Source organism: Podarcis filfolensis (assembly GCF_964270895.1).
Source record: "Podarcis filfolensis genome assembly, chromosome: 12".
Lineage (NCBI taxonomy): Eukaryota > Metazoa > Chordata > Lepidosauria > Squamata > Lacertidae > Podarcis > Podarcis filfolensis.
Window position 1 is genome coordinate 27,679,321 of NC_139614.1, and position 17,274 is coordinate 27,696,594.

The 17,274-nt window shown below is 41.0% G+C and overlaps 1 protein-coding gene across 6 annotated transcripts in view; it reads left to right on the top strand.

Moving 5' to 3' along the window:
• ETV1 (ETS variant transcription factor 1) overlaps window positions 1–17,274 on the top strand; it is a 92,172-nt gene that overhangs the window by 56,157 nt on the left and 18,741 nt on the right. The gene's annotated exons all lie outside the window — the stretch shown is intronic.

Below are 17,274 nucleotides of genomic sequence, written 5' to 3' on the forward strand. Positions count from 1 at the left end.
GAGGAAGAGAACTGGTTGTTGAACGTGATGCTGTAGCTCGTAATACAGTTATACATCTGTCTATGTAGTGATGTCTGAGCTTCTCCTCCAATATTTTAGGAACAGAATTTAAACCTTTACATTCACATAGCCATATTAGAGACTTGATTCTTCATCTTGAGTGCATTGGGAATTCAACAGGCCAATCAAAACAGGAATTGGGTGTCTATGGCCCTCCATCTCCCATCAGCTCCAACCAGCATGGTCAGTAGTCACCGGTGATGAAAAGGTGCCATCCTCCTGCAACATCTAGAGAACCACATGCTCCCCACCCCCCTCCTCTGGCCATATCTATATCATTGAATCTCTCCATAAACTTCTATTGATCTTAAGAATTCTCCAGAGATTTTCATACTGAATATTCAATTTAGATGAATTGCGTTTGGATTGTGACTTATATCCCGGCTTTCAGTTGATGCTGTTCTTTTCTTTTTAAGTAATTAGTACTTATGAGTACAATACGTTTTGCCCCTTTGGGAGACACATCATGAATGCGCTCGCTTTTTTGGTGCAAGGAGTAGGCAGCCTATTTCAGGTTAAAGTTCCCATGGTGTGTATGGTTATAAGATAATTTTCCATGTCTGGGAAGCCAAGTCAACAGCATCAGAGCCTGCTGTTCAAAGAACCCTTGTCCTATGCTTAGCAAAAGGGCCGATGCTATCGGCCACCTATTAAGTTGCTCAGGAGGGGCTAGTTAAGGTTCCAGTCGATAAAGCTTGAGCACTTTCCTCTTAGGATTGATTCCACCCCCCACCCCCACACCCCTTACAGTAGGATTAAATCTGGAAAGATTTGTCCACGATTTAAGAGTTGCTCAAAGCCTTGAAACTGTTTCCTTTTAGCATAGCATAGCAGATGTCGCTCCTGACACAGAAATAAAAGGGCCTACAGTCCTAGTCACCGTGTTATGATCTTTACAAGTGCACTTGTTCAGCCTACTAAATTTCAAGGGCAACAAGGCTCTATTGTCAATGTGCTTTTTATGTTTAGGCAAGTGGTTTGTGCAATTCCCCCATCCTTGGTTTCCACGGGAGCTCCTACTCATTCTTTCTCATTTATCCATCAAATGATTTCTCCCCCTAAACCCCTTACCTTTCACAAAGATGATCATCTGGTGCAGTAGTCTGCAAACTTCTGTTTTCCATTGCTGGTAGGGAAAACTCCCCCCCACCCCACCCCAGTACAGTTTTGGACAAATAGGGAGGCCACCTCAATGCTGTCAGTATTTTGCAAGAGGGGTTCTGGAAATGTTAGATTTGCCAAAGTAAAGTAAAGTAAAGCAAAGCACTCTGTTACTGTGGTACAACAAATCCACCACCTCGCCTGAACTCTTTGCAGTTAGGAAAGTAACAGAGAAACATGTGGGATGAACAATGCATAGCTACCACACAAGCATATGAGCATATGATTTCATGATGAATGATCGTTGTCGTATAATTTCCCTACAAGCAAACTGGAATGAATGACCAATTATAACCTCTGTGCTATTTGAAGGTGAATGCTCAATATACAGGTTGGTTGGAGGAGCCTGAAATATCCCTGATAGTCAGAAATAGCCTTGCTGAACAGGGGTTTAATGTCTTAAGTAGTTCTTTCCCTTGCCATCTCCTTTATATTCGAACATTAAAGTCCTTGATTATCACTTTATGAAGATGGGAATATGTATGCTTATCTCACCCTTCAAGAAAGTCAGGGTGGTGTACAAGGTTCTCTGTCCCCTGTTTTATCCTTACATCAGCCCTATGACGTAGGTTAGGCTGAGAGAGTACGATGGGCCCATGGTTACCCAGTGAACTTCATAGCTGAGTGGGGATTTGGAAGTGGGTCTTCCATGTGCTAGTCCAACACTCTAAGTCAGGCATGGCCAAACTTGGCCCTCCAGCTGTTTTGGGACTACAATTCCCATCATCCTTGACCACTGGTCCTGTGAGCTAGGGATGATGGGAATTGTAGTCCCAAAACAGCTGGAGTGCCAAGTTTGGCCATGCCTGCTCTAAGTGCTCCACCACACACACTCTATGTGCTTGTGTCTATTAGATGCCTTCCACACAACGTTCTTCCCAAAGTCATCATCATTGCAATTTGACAAAAATGCATTGGGCAATCCCTCCATCCACTTGTGCGCGTACAGCTCACAACCGGGCCCAATAAAACCTCCTCTCCTAGGCATGTGCAGATCACATTGTACTAGCCCTTAATCTAGTCCTCCATCACTCTCATTTATTTATTTATTTAAAGTACTGTTATCCCATTCTTCAGCCAGAAAAAAAGCTCTTGGAGTGGCTTAGAAATGTCAGTGATAAAGACTATCCCTCAGGCTTATAATATAAACACATGATATGAAAATATAAGGGAGGAGGAAAACGGAACACGCAGGTTACTATTTCTCACCCACCCATGGTGTGACTCGGAATTTGCATAGAGTGTTGAATTTGAATATATTCTCCGGTTGCCTGAAACATTGACTGTACTGTCCTCCCATTCTAGGTAATGGATAGTTTGGACACACAATGGGGAATGTGATGGCTGGCTCTGGTGGAGCATTATTCTGGCTCCTCGATGCACTTTTATTTTTAGTACTCAGTATGGAGCGCACTCCCCCCCCCTTATTCCAATATGTTTGTTTCTGATTCCCCTTCCTTTCTGCCCATCGCTATAAACTTCAGAAGTTGGTCTCTTTGCTCTTGCAGGAGAAGAATTAGTTCTAAAAATGAACCAACAGTGCAACTAGTGGCCATTAAAAATTGATTTGTGGCCTCAGAGTACTTCTTATTGACTCCAAAAACCCCACATTTAAGTTGACACATCTGTACACAACATAAATTGCAGTCAACAACTAGGGTCTGATGATATTTTGTCGTGTTGCCATCTGTTCTCCAGAAACCATCATTTTCCCTTTCCTTGCTCTAAGGGTACATTAAATAACCCTTTTGGAGACATAATGCATTTGCCATTGAATCATTGATTTTATTATGCTTATGGATGTTTGGGTATAAGTCGCTCTGACAAAGAGCTTGCATAATATTACTTTGCTGTCCAGATAAAAATTCAAAAATCTGTTTTGCAAGATTATTATACTAAGATGTTCCTTCTGGGATATTTTGAAAGAGCCTCATAACTGCTGATTGCTTTTGAGCACTGTATTCTTACCCGTTTTGGAAATCTGGTGAATGAAAACCATTATTATGGAATGATTATAACTCTATTAAAACATGACATTAATTATGACATCGGAAATGGCAGATCAATTAGTTGTAATTGTAATTGCAGGTATGCAATTTCTATTGCAGAATGTTGAGATAATGGAACATGGAAAAAAAGAGAAATGTCAACAGAATAGAAGCTGTTTTATTTTTCCACCCATCTTAGGAGCCATGCTGAGGGGAAAATCAAGTAACATAAAATAAGGCAGTGCCTTTGATTTGACTAATTTCTATTAGAGAAAGAATACGCAAGCTTTTCAGTTACACAGAATTCTGCACAGTAAAGTATTCTAGGTACCATATTTTTTGCTCTATAAGACTCACTTTTTCCCTCCTAAAAAGTAAGGGGAAATGTGTGTGTGTCTTATGGAGTGAATGCAGGCTGCGCAGCGATCCCTCTTGTTGTTCTGGCTTCTGAGATTCATAATATTTTTTTTCTTGTTTTCCTCCTCCCAAAACTAGGTGTGTCTTATGGTCTGGTGTGGTGTCTTATAGAGCGAAAAACACGGTAGTTCAATAGCTTGTATACTCGAATAGCCAAATGAAGTTAGTCGATTTAAAATGGGAATTTGCTTCTATCGTGATTTGTTGTTTTTAACAACCATGAGTACAGAACATATCCCCAGTCAGTTATCACCCTACCCCAATTTTCCATTGTGGGGAACATTTTCAAGTGTGCCTGGATACCTGCCAGCTTTTTAAAAAAAGCTCTTTTAGCCTGAATATAGCACCAGGACTGCTCTTGTGGCTTAGATTATCTGTGCTTAGACAACATTAGGATAAATTGTACCCTATTGTTATGATTAGGCTTGATAATACTAGAAGTGCAGATTTCCCTGGGACTTACCTCAAGCTGATCTGTTCATTTTTCTGAGGGGAGGCATCCCAAAGTTTGGTGTTGAGCAACGGCTTATCCAACCCCTCACTTATCTGTAGGGCTCTGCAGGGTTTATACTTGCTTCCCATCATCTTCAGAATATGGGTGCAATCCTATAAATTGCATAGCGTACCATCTGGTGTGGTAATGCCACACAGCTGTACGTACAGCTCATTTTCATTCAGCCCACTTCCTGCCAAATTATCATTTTTCTTATTGACAAAATGGACTATTAAGTATCTTCTGCTTTAAAGTGGTTTTGCATATTACAAACCAGCAGTGATAGCAAAAGTTGCAAGACACTTGTGTATGTTTTTGTTTTTGTTTTTTTGCAGTCCTGGTTTAATATGTCAAGTGGATGGTGTTGCGAACAATATCTGGTTTTCAACATCGCGATGTATCACCAGCTAAACATCACAACATATTGATATATCACGATGTCTGAAATAAGGATGGAACTATGTAGAGACATTGGCTGCCTTCACGGTTTTTCCCACATTGTGATTTTTGCATAGTGCGTGCGTGCGCGCGCGCACGCGCACATACATTCGCAATATATTGCCAGGTCAAAAACTGAAACCAGTATCACAATATGGACTTCAAACCAGTTTTGGGCGATATATAGTCCAGCCCTACTGTACATACATGCATGTACCAGTCCTAAAAGACCCACATTGGCTCCCAGTACATTTCCGAGCACAATTCAAAGTGTTGCTGCTGACCTTTAATGCCCTAAATGGCCTCAGCCTAGTATACCTGATGGATCGTCTCCACCCCCATCGTTCTTCCCGGACACTGAGGTCCAGCTTCAATGGCCTTCTGGCAGTTCCCTCATTGAGAACCAGGCAGAAGGCCTTCTCGGTAGTGGCGCCTGCCCTGTGGAACGCCCTCCCATTAGATGTCAAGGAAATAAACAACTACCTGACTTTTAGAAGACATCTGAAGGCAGCCCTGCTTAGGGAAGTTTTTAATGTTTGATGTTTTATTCTGTTTTTAATCTGTTGGGAGCCGCCCAGAGTGGCTGAGGAAACCCAGCCGGATGGGTGGGCAGGATGTGTGTGTGTGTGTGTGTGTGTGTGTGTGTGTGTGTGTGTTTTATACCCCACATTATGCTCTGTATGCAGACACTTTGTGTTTCTTCCATTGACATCGTATCTGTAACATCAGATGTAATCTAATATCCCAGTGTTGTGTTGGGAGGCTGAATGTGGGTGAGCTTGTTGAGGCTAGACCATAGTGAAAAAAACACGTCTTTCACTTTACTTTATTTGAGAGTGTGGGGAGGACTGAGAGAGTATTAGAGGGTGTCCCATATTTAATGGGTTCAGCTTGTAATAGTGAATAAGTTTCACAGCCTTGAACAGTTCTGAATCCACTACTTCACCTGGTTCTTAATTAGTTGTTGTGACACAAAGTATATCTTCCCTGCTCCCCGCATTTACCATCAGCTTTTCAGTCACATTTAAAATTTATTAACTTTGTTGCCTCATAACATCGATTCTTTAAAAATACTTGACTGTCCTTTGACAATATTCAACAGGTCAGTTGACCATGCCTAAGCTTATGCAGCCTGTTGCTAAACTGTTGAGTGTCACAAAGAAAAGGCAGCCTAAAATGGCAGTTCCTTGCTGAAACTTGCTCTGTGTCTGGAACAGAAATTTCTCTGTCAAAATATTCCCTCTTCTCACTTTGGGAATGCTGTTTATTTTCTTCTGTTTGAAATATTCAGAGAAAACAAGGCACAAGCATGACAGCAGTCTGTCACTTGTAAACTTAGTGCTCAGTAGAGAATTGGCATGGGAGTTGAAGGAAGGATAACCGGAGCAGCAAAACTCTTTCAAAGATAAATGATTCAAACTCCATGGTGTTGTCACCATACAACGCAAGATTACCATAACATACAAATATATTTTTAAAATATTTTTTTGGTCATTGCAAAGGCGATTAAAAATCTGGTGTTTATGCTGTTTACTACATATAGGAGTCAGAATGAAAATATTTTTTAAAATGGGGCAAGAAGAGTGCCACTGGCAGAGAGGGCAGGGCACGGAGAGTGACATAATCAAAGCAATACACTATCTTGCCACAAGAATATTAATTGCCACAAACTGGAGAGGAGAGAAAATCCCAACAAAGCTGGAGTGGCAAACTAAGTTGTTAGAGTTCTCTGAGTTGGCAAAAATTACAGACAAAACTGAGAAGTAATACTGACCAAGCATTTATTAGGAAATGGGACGTGTATAAAAATATCTTATTGAATACTGCAATAATATGACGTCAGTGGCAGGATTTGAATTACTTCTGTGTAGGATGAACAACCATGAGACACAATAACATTGATGAAAATTAACAAAAAGAAAATGAAAGTTAACAGTGTGCTAGATAGATTAAGTGGTAAATACACGATGAGGTAACGGGAAGTTGTTAGAAACTCAAGAAGAATGTACAGTGATAGGATGTAACAAATTGTATCATTTTCTTTCCCTTTTTTTTATTAGCCCTTATGTTTGTTACTTCTTTTTAATCTCAAAGAAGCATTTAAAAACAAACACACAAATCAATACACTATCTCTGTGCAAGGACCATAGCTCAGGGATAATCACATGCTTTTGTGGAGAACATCAAAGGCAACTCAAGGGGGAAAGAACATTTAGTAGGCAACGTGAAAGACATTTGCTGTAGAGCAGGGATTGGGTGTGTGGGTGTTTTCCATCCTGAGGGCCACATCCTTTTGTGGATAGCCTCCACTGCTTCCGTACAGCAAAAGGTTGAACGTGGCCTACCCCTCCCCCCATTCAAATATTAATTTGCCTCACTTAACCAGACTGGTTAAAAGACTTAAAAACAAAGCTTTGAAAAACTTTTATGGTGATTTGGCTGGTTGTACCCCGCTTTGTTTCTTCAGTGTAACATTTTAAGTGAACAGAGTTTCTGTATCTTACCAGATGGTTGCCTCTGTAGCAAGAGCAAATAAGGCCAAGGTGAAATGTTCTTCTTAATTTGTAGATTTGAAGAGCTGACCTTCTAATATTTATGCCTTTAGATTGCCTATCTCCCCCACCCCTGCCCGGTTTCTTATGTTTCAAATCTTTTATAAACGCCTTTTTATCTTTGATATTCCATTCTACTCTGTAAAAGAACCCTTAGACTGTGATGTAATTTTTTTAGGAAGTAAAGCTCATTGAACATAGTAGAGACTTCTGAGTAAAAAACATATGTTAGCACTGTTAATGATGAGATATACCTTAATATAACACAGTTACTTTCCATTTGCTTACTAGGTTAACATTAGGGACACATACTGTACAAATTCATGTAACTATCCTCTGCTTAATAATAATAATAATAATAATAATAATAATAATAATAATAATAATATTTTTTTATTTATACCCCACCCATCTGGCTGGGCTTCCCCAGCCACTCTGGGCGGCTTCCAAAAGAATATTAAAATACATCAAACATTAAAAGCCTCCCTAAACAGGGGTGCCTTCAGATGTCTTCTAAAAGCCTGGTAGTTGTTGTTCTCTTTGACATCTGGTGGGAGGGTGTTCCACAGGGAAGGTGCCACTACCGAGAAGGCCCTCTGCCTGGTTCCCTGTAACTTGGCTTCTCGCAGTGAGGGAACTGCCAGAAGGCCCTCGGTGCTGGACCTCAGTGTCCGGGTAGAACAATGGGGGTGGAGACGCTCCTTCAGATATACTGGACCAAGGCCATTTAGGGCTTTAAAGGTCAGCACCAACACTTTGAATTGTGCTCGGAAACATACTGCTCTACTACTGCCTATATATATATTTTCCTTAGTATTTATTGTCTAGAGTTTTCTAAGGTTTTGTTTTGTTTTTAAGTTCACACTAGTTTTGAAGTTCCCATCAGTACAAAAGAAGTAGTTTTCGATGAATTCCTAAATGCCTTATAATGTGGAAACAACTCTTCTGTTAGTTATATGGCAGGTGGCAGCTACAATTTATTGTCCTGTTTTATCCAATACAAAGAGTCATAGGGTCAAATATTCAGTGCATTTTGCTTCACAACATTCAATATTGTTGTGTATAGTTGTTTCTGCCAGACAAAAAATCGTAACCGCTTGCCATGCATATATAGTAATGGCAGCGATTGTCCTTGATACATCCTTGGAAGCAAGTTTATATTGATGGCCCTGATAGTTTTTGTTTTTGAGCCCCTTCAAATAGCATACCTATTTTGCAGTAGGCTGCTGCACTTGTTAATTGTTCCACAGTTTCTATAAAGCTGAATGTGTTGAATCAAGCTGTTTGGAAAGTTTATTTTTCTGGTCAGCAATTGTTCCTTTAAAAAACCCCGACAGTAAACCCTTTTGGTGGTTGCGTTTGCAACACAGACTTGTTAATTTTGCCCTTATGAGTCGCTAAGACAGCCTGATCTGGCAGGGAAACATCTCTTGAACCACAATCCTGTGCTGTACAAACAGATAAAGCCACTGAACTCTGGCTTGCCTTGCACTGAAAAGACTTAATCTCCTCTCATTGCTAATTCTTTTTCTGCAATAACACAACCACACAAGGACTGCTCAATTAGTTCCTAGCATGGGGATGAGTTGTGTTCCATTTTAAGAATTTATATGTCAGGCTGTTGCCTCATAGTATGAATGAATGAAAGAAATGATAGATTGGCTGACTGTTACTACTTTCTTAATTCTCATCGGTAAAGAAAAAAGAAGAATGGAGGGAGAGAGAGAGAGAGCAGGCCCACAGGTGTTTGTAATGGAGACAGGGACAGACATCCTGTTGGCTTTCAGCCCACACAGCTGTTGTGTTGTTAACATATTTGCAACCCCGCCGTTCATCTGTACAGATACTAGGAGGGAATGCAAGACACAAAAACTTTATTTATTTATTTATTTATAGCAAGCTTTATGTACTGCTTAATCAGAAAAAAAATCAAAGCAGTTTAAATGGTGTAAACTGTTAATTAACGATAAAAAAGCAGACTTTAAAAACAAAAGACACAATAGAATTATCAAAATATAAATAAAAACAGTTTACAAAACCAAATGTACATAGTAATACTGTGTGGATAGGCTATCTTAAGCAAAGTTTTTAGCAGGCATCAAAAACATTACAACAGCATCTGCCTGATATTAATACTACATAAATAAATTATATGTGCACAGTTCCTTATATCACATTCATACCCAATGTTAAAACTATAAAATACCTCCAAGCCAGTGGAGAAGCTAAAACCATAGAGCAGGATTAATCCAGTTCCAATCAGCTAAACTACTAAAAGTGCCTGTGAAAACAGATGGGTCTTAACTTGGTGCCAGAATGATGTGGTGTCACCATCAACACTAAGGGGAGGGTATTCTGCATAACACACTTTGCTTGACAGTGGAATGTGGAGAAGCTTTTCATCTGAATTTCATTGAAATGGACAGGATGGGGAGAGATGATCCATCAGGTATTAGGGTCCCAAGTCATTTAGGGCTTTATAGTTAAATGCTGGCACTTTTGCAAATCAACACAAAATGGAGTTGGAAGAGAGCTCACACCCAGGAACTTGTGGCTCGCATAGGAACTGCTTGCACCCATCTAGAAGGGCTTGCTGCATGCTTTGAAGGCCAGTATCATGTAGTCTCGGTACATCACTAACGAAATCATGTGACTATGGAATCCAGCAATTTCAATTATTAGTCTGTCGGCTGGGTGATCTTTCCTGTTGGCCATCGGCACTCCTCTCACACCAAGCATTTTGATATAGGTTCACTCTGACCGCTGTAAGAAGAAAATGGCATAAACAGACAGTTTTCATCATGGCTGTCACAACAAACATGGAAATGGTGCATATTATGGGGAGAGCATTGTGCAGCTTGAAACTGTTTGTTCACAAAACTGTTTGCCTTAGCTGGTATTCTTCCTTCACTTCCCCCATGTCAGTTTTCCATGTGTACACAGTGTTTAAAAAGTTAATTACCAATATTATTTTCTTATTTAGGGGTATAACCCCATAAAATCCATAGCTCTCTTGCGGTGAGTGCTGCATCAGTTTGAACAGGCAATATCTATAAAGTTTTGTCTCACTCCTCCCTCCCTTTTCAAAGAAACGGATTAAATATCCTCTGAATCTACGGTTACAGTAAGTGGCACTGGCTAATGATTTGATTTGAGAATTGACAATACAGTCTGGATTTACTCTCTATGCATTAACGCAGGTCAAATGGACATGGGCTGCATTTTAAATCAGTAATGGAAGGCTGAAGCTTTTCTTAAACCAATCACATCGGCCTTTCCAAGACTGACTGATCCCTAGAGGCCGAGCCTAGTAAGCAAAGCTTTTATATGAATGGACTCTGTGCAGCCTGGAGTTTCATTCATAAAATGGATGCTGAAGGGGGAAAAGGGGGAGGGAGGCGGCGGGAGGAGTGCACACATTGGAATGTCCATTTATAGAGAGCTGAAGGGTGTAGTGTTCCATCAGCTGCTTCCCTTGCCCGTTGACTTAAAGTAATGATTAATGCTTGCTGGCCTCCTCTGCTTGTAACTTGACACCATTTATGGCCTTGGTGCGTTCCTAATGTATGGTGAATGAGAAGGCTACATAATCCAATCAGAAACATAAACAGGAACTGGTTGGTCTGAATTCCATTCAAATATGTCACTTCAGCCAGGCAGTGTTTGGAGAACTTAAATTTTATAGACTGAGAATGGGATGGAGGAGGAGCCATGCAGATGTGTTTTTTGCAGCCAAGGCTCACAAAAGAGAGAGGGGTCTTTTTCTCTGTGCGTTTTCTCTGTGTTTTTTTCTTCTTGTAAATAGCAACTTAACGTACACATAGTTTGAAAGTGACCCCGTATGACTGAAATAAATATAGAGCGTAAAAATGGAGAGCCACCAGCTGGGACAGGATTGTACATTTTTTAAAAAAATATGACGTCCTCTTAATGTTTTGGTTCTGCTGTCAATAACAAGTAGCCTTTTGTTGAAGGAGGCTGCTGTTGCCTAATGTGTTTTCTGAAAACCGGATGTCGTGATGATGCCAGAGTAAATCAGCAGTTCGCTATAGAAAGCAATCTGGTGTATTTCAGGGAGGAAAACTGTGGATTTTATTTTGCATGTGTTTTGGTTTCTTTTGGAATTGCTTTAGCCAAATTAGATTACAACTTGTGGGTTGTTCGCCAGATGAGAGGTAGGGATTACGTTCCCTCTCTGTGAAGCCTGGCTTTTGAATTTATTGGCATCTTGTCGTAATGCGATGTTTCTGTTACTCCGAATTAATTTTAATTTTTAACTTGATTTTTCAGAGACATCTTTTTTGCATCCTCCTTTAGGATAACCCTGATGTCCTTACCCCAAGTATTGGGAATCTTGCTGACAGTACTTGTGTGCATAAATAGAATACTTTAAACTAAATATTACCTTTATCCAGCAATTCTTGGTAGAGTGTGTTGGTACCCTTATCTGCATGGACTCTGCTCAGCTAAGCGAGGTAGGAAGTCCTCAATTCAAATTCACTAGGTATTAGTAAACAGTTCTCTTTCTCATTCACATACATCCAGCGCTGGATTACGAAATAGGCAGAGTAGGCACCGACCTATGAGCCCCACACCTTTTAGAGGATCAAAATAATATTCACAATTTTTTTAGGGATATGTGCCCCCCCCCCAGAAAAAAGCACTGGTATCAGGAGATATTTTGCAATAGACCCCCCGAGATTTCAACTGCCTAGGGGCCTCCACAGGGTTTAATCCAGCACTGCACACATCCCAGTATGCAATATGGGAATAATAATACTGGCTTAATTAACAAAGATTACTGAGTGAAGGTTACTATATGGAATGCTTTGAACCTTAAAAGAACTACAGTGGGTTAAGTACTTAATTCGTTCCGGAGGTCCGTTCTTAACCTGAAACTGTTCTTAACCTGAAGCACCACTTTAGCTAATGGGGCCTCCTGCTGCTGCTGCGCCGCTGGCGCACGATTTCTGTTCTCATCCTGAAACAAAGTTCTTAACCTATTTCTGGGTTAGTGGAGTCTGTAACCTGAAGCGTATGTAACCTTAAGCGTATGTAACCCGAGGTACCACTGTATGTGGATGTATTGATACTTCATAGTGGATCCGAGTGCTCTCTCTCTCTCTCTCTCTCTCTCTCTCTCTCTCTCTCACACACACACACACACACACACACACACACACACAATCAAATCAATCAATCAATCTCTCTACTATATATTTTGGAAAGTGGTTTATTTGTCTGGCTGTTCTATATGGGTTTGAGCACCAATTGAGAGATCGCCACCCTGCAAGAAGGGTTCAACTTGCCTGCTCTCTGCAATGCAGTTGGGAGAAGAGGCAAAGAAAGTGTGCCGACTCCTTCCCCACCCCCTCTCTTGACGATATACAGTTTTAAAATCCTAATTGCGAACGGGTCTAAAACTAACAAATGACACTGTCCGTTTAAAAACTCCAGTATTTGTGGGTTTCTTAGATTTCATGGACAATGCTTTAATTTAGCAGCCTATAAAAGAAAGGTGTCCATCCCAAATGAAAATTAAGATTGTCTTGTTTTACTTTCCGCTTCCTTTCAAGAGTCATAGCTCAGTTATGTCATCCATTGTCTTTGATTCTTAAATCCTGGAAATGTTTCACGTGAGAACATAGGGAAATGCCTTATATCTTTGGCAGGGTGGATTTGATTTAAATCAGATTGATTTAAATCACAATTTAAATCACTAGTCAGTAAGACTTGATTTATATCATTTTTTTTTAACAGAAAGACTCATTCTTGCTTGTATCATCTTAATATTGACAACCAGAGGAAGGTTTCATTTTTGGAATAATAAATTTTCAGAGTTGTTTTTACAGTTATATTAAAAATTACTGATTTGGTTATACTATTAGAAATACATAGACAGATAATTATGAAATTATTGTGAGATTTAATATGTTAACAGTTTATTTTCAGACAACTTTTCTGCTGTATTTTATTGGAAGGAGAAAAATAATCATTTCCTTAATAACAATTTAAACAATTTATTTAACTAAAACAATAACATTATAGCATATGTATCCATGTTTGTTAACTGATGTGGTTAAACATTTTTTAAAAAACAAAACAAAACACCATAGACTGAGTTTTAGCACACATGAAAACTTAAAACAAATCCTTATTTCCTGATTAATAGCTTTTGGACTATAATGTAACTTAAATAGAAAACTATCTTTAGAAAGATTTTTCCTCCAAAAGCATTTTATTTTAAAAATCCGATTTATTTTTTTTAAAAAATTGTTATTTCCCCCCGTTGTTTTTTTTAAAATCATTGTTTTTTTTATCCATCCTGATCTTTGGACCATGGAGCTCATTATTACTTGCATTCCCAGGCACTGTCTCTCCAGGATTTTGAGCAGACATCTTTTTCAGACTTCCTTGGTGGGGGGTTCTACCCAGGGCCGTCTTAAGCATATGCGGCGCTGGGATGCAAAGATCCACCGGGCGAGAGAACCACCAAAGTTGTTGACCTTTTTTAAGGGAATAGTTGTTTACACAGGGGCGTACAAAGGTGGGTGCGGGGTTCACGGGGGGGGGGGGAATGTTGGGCGGCATAGTCGCAGCACTGTACACCCGCTGCTCCCCCCGCCCCGCTGCATGGCGGCTAACTGTTTTGGCTGCACGCGGTACCCAGAGTGTCATGTAATGTTATGGGTGCTGCGTGGCACATCCTGTTGCATGCGCCAAGCTGAGGGTTCCTTTACTGGCTTTTCTGCTGTTAGAGCACACTCCCACCGCCACTCACCGTGGGGTGCCAGCACAGAACGATGGGGGATGCAAGTGGGAGCAGAGGAAAGATCTCTGGAGGGGATCTGCGCGCTCCTATTTGTCGGGTTTTGTCATTGTCCAGAGATGTTTCCTCCGTGCACCCCTAGCGTCAATGGTTAAGATGGCCTTAGTTCTACCTGGTGTTCAACCTACGTGCAAAACAGGTAGTCCTGGAGAAGAAGGAATATTTTCCCCATCTGAAAGCTAGGGTTTCCCCCCTAGTGCACTAGTGTCATCCTTCTGAAACTATATCTCATTGCTATTTATCACATCTGTGTCCCTATTAGACGAACATGTGTTGTGTAGCAGAGACCATCAATTATGTTGCGACTATAATAGAACAAGCTGGCGGGATTTGCAAGGGGAGCCATCAGTGCAAAAGGCAACGGTATCTGTGGAACAATTGCCAAACTAGCTTTCCAGTTAATAGATTTAACAACTTGGAGTCAATAAGCTGTATCCCTAATAAATACATCCTATGGATTTTCCTCCTGTTTTCAATATTCAAAGGCTATTGCCGATGCCAAGATATGGTCGCTGGTTTTAAATTGCATTGTACTGTACCAGTCAGGTAATGTAAAATTGAAGGTCTTTATCATAATTATGCAGGCTGAAAATAGAACAAGTCTGTGTTTTTAGGCAAATTTCTTGAGACAGGGAGAAAAATTGGCGCAAAATTTCCACATCCATCTCGCCTTATGCTTGGGATTAACAGTAAATACATATTGCTGCCATCACACCATCCTTGTTTACCTCCCTAAAATAGTTATCTGGACCCTGTAGGGAAAAAGGGTTGTGATCTTAAACGGACCCCCCTGCTCCGATTCAGATGTGATTCTTGAATTATGAACATAAGATGAGCCCAGTTCCAGCTCCTCTTCTCATGGTTGCCAACCAGATTCCTGTGGAAAGCCTACAAGCAGGACCAGGGTACAATAGGGCTCTCCCTACCCTTCAAGTTGTGATTCCTAGCAGCTGGCATTCAAAAGCATTCTGCCTCCCATCCGTGGCTAGAAGCCATTGGTGCAATTATTCTCCATGCATTTGTCTAATGCTGTGCACATTCGAAGCACATATTTCCCCCTCAAAGGATTCTGGGTACTGTAGTTTACCCCCAACAGAATGAAAATTCCCAGCAACTGAATTAAAATTCCCAGTGTGGGTGGCCCTGTGGTCTAAACCACTGAGCCTCTTGGGCTTGCTGATAAGAAGGTTGGTGGTTCAAATCCCCGCAACGGGGTGAGCACCCATTGCTCTGGCTCAGCTCTTGCCAACCTAGCATTTTGAAAGCACACCAGTGCAAGTAGATAAATAGGTACCACTGTGGCAGGAAGGTAAATGGCATTTCCACGCACTCTGGTTTCTGTCACTGTGTTCCGTTGTGCGAGAAGCGGTTTAGTCATGCTGGCCACATGACCTGGAAAGCTGTCTGTGGACAAACATTGGCTCCCTCGGCCTGAAAGTGAGATGAGCGCCACAACCCCATAGTCGCCTTTGACTGGACCCTTTACCTTTACAAACCACAGTGACCAGAGTTCTTTGAGAAGGGGGAACAGTGCTTTAAATGGTTTATTGTGCTCACCGCTTTATCCTCTTTTAAAGCATCTGAGTTCTAATCCTCTACAGTGGTACCTCGGGTTAAGAACTTAATTCGTTCTGGAGGCCCGTTCTTAACCTGAAACTGTTCTTAACCTGAGGTACCACTTTAGCTAATGGGGCCTCCTGCCGCCGCCGCACGATTTCTGTTCTCATCCTGAAGCAAAGTTTTTAACCCGAGGTACTATTTCTGGGTTAGCGGAGTCTGTAACCCGAGGTGCCACTGTATGCTGTGGTGATAGGAGACATTCAGCATTCTCTCTCTCTCTCTCTCTCTCTCTCTCTCTCTCTCTCTCTCTCTTTAAGACAATGTGAGCTGGTTCCATCGCCCTGTTTACTTGTTGCATTTTGCTGCTGCTACATGATTCAGTTTACTTCCTCCAACTTTGTGAGGAATGCAGTTGTGAGTGATTTGTCGCGTCTCCATTTATATTATGCTCTCCCTTTACGCAAGATCGCTTCTTATACTCCTGCAAGTTTATGGTCTGGAAGGGCTGCTATGGTTCAGCTTTGCTTAACACGAGCCATATATTTGACGCCGCCGTGTCAATTTCTGTATCTAACTTAACAATTTGTGGCTCAAGTAAAGCAACGGAGCACAATTGCTAAACTGAAAACATTGTAGGGAATGGATGTTGTCTAGAGTTCTGCTGCCTGATAAGTCTCCTGCTCTCTAATAATAATAATAATAATAATAATAATAATAATAATAATAATTTATAATTTATAATTATTTGTACCCCGCCCATCTGGCTGGGCTTCCCCAGCCACTCCGGGCGGCTTCCAAAAATATATTAAAATACTGTAATATTTTAATGTAATCTTCCCCTGTTCATTTCAGCTTATGACTACAAAGATAGCCCCTATTAGTATGGCAGGCACCCAGTGTGCAAAAATGCTCCAAACACCCAAACAAGAAGGAGAGGGCCAGAGTATTTTGCATTTAGGGGGGAATCCCACACAGTACCCTTCAGTGTATGCCGCTGAAAAGGTGGAATATAAATGATATGAATAAATAAATAAGCCCTGGCCAGGGATGGGAGGATTTAATTGTGCTGGCCAAACCACAGTCAACTGGCACAGTTTTGCTCTGAGACAGAACACATTTTACCATGCTGGTCTCAGAACTCAAAATTACAAAAGAACGCAGGAAACTTGCCTTACACAGATTCAGAATATTTGTCCATTCACCTCAGGGCAGCAGATCTCTACAGTTTCAGACTGAACATTCGAAGGCCTACCTGGAGGTGCCAAGGATTGAATCTGGGGCCTGCCACAAACAAGGCAGATGAAACACTTGTTTCAGAGGCAAAAGTGGCCATAAAATATACTGCATCCCATAGGGAGATATCAGGGTTAGGCGGGGAAATGGGTTTAGAGACAGTGTGATCTTAGGCACTGTGTCTCTGAGCTCACATCTTTCCCCCTAGTGCTTCAGGGCCAAAGTTGAACTATTGGTTTCAAAACAGTCACTGGTGGAAGGGATTTCCCCTGTGAATGTTGTTGGGCGGACACATTTGTATTTCCTACTTATGGACCAGCTGATTCTCTTAAGTCGGCTGACTTCTTTCCTCTTTATTTTCTAGGCGACAAACTTCCTTTAACACAACACTTTCCTCTTTAGACGTCTCAAGTTACCAGATGACTAATGCTTCATCTTCTCTTGTCTCGGGGAAGGGGTGTTAAAACTGCCAGGGCCATGAAGGAACAGAGGTTTTGATTGACCACATCCCCTCGTCGATGCCAATGTTCTCTGTTACCCACG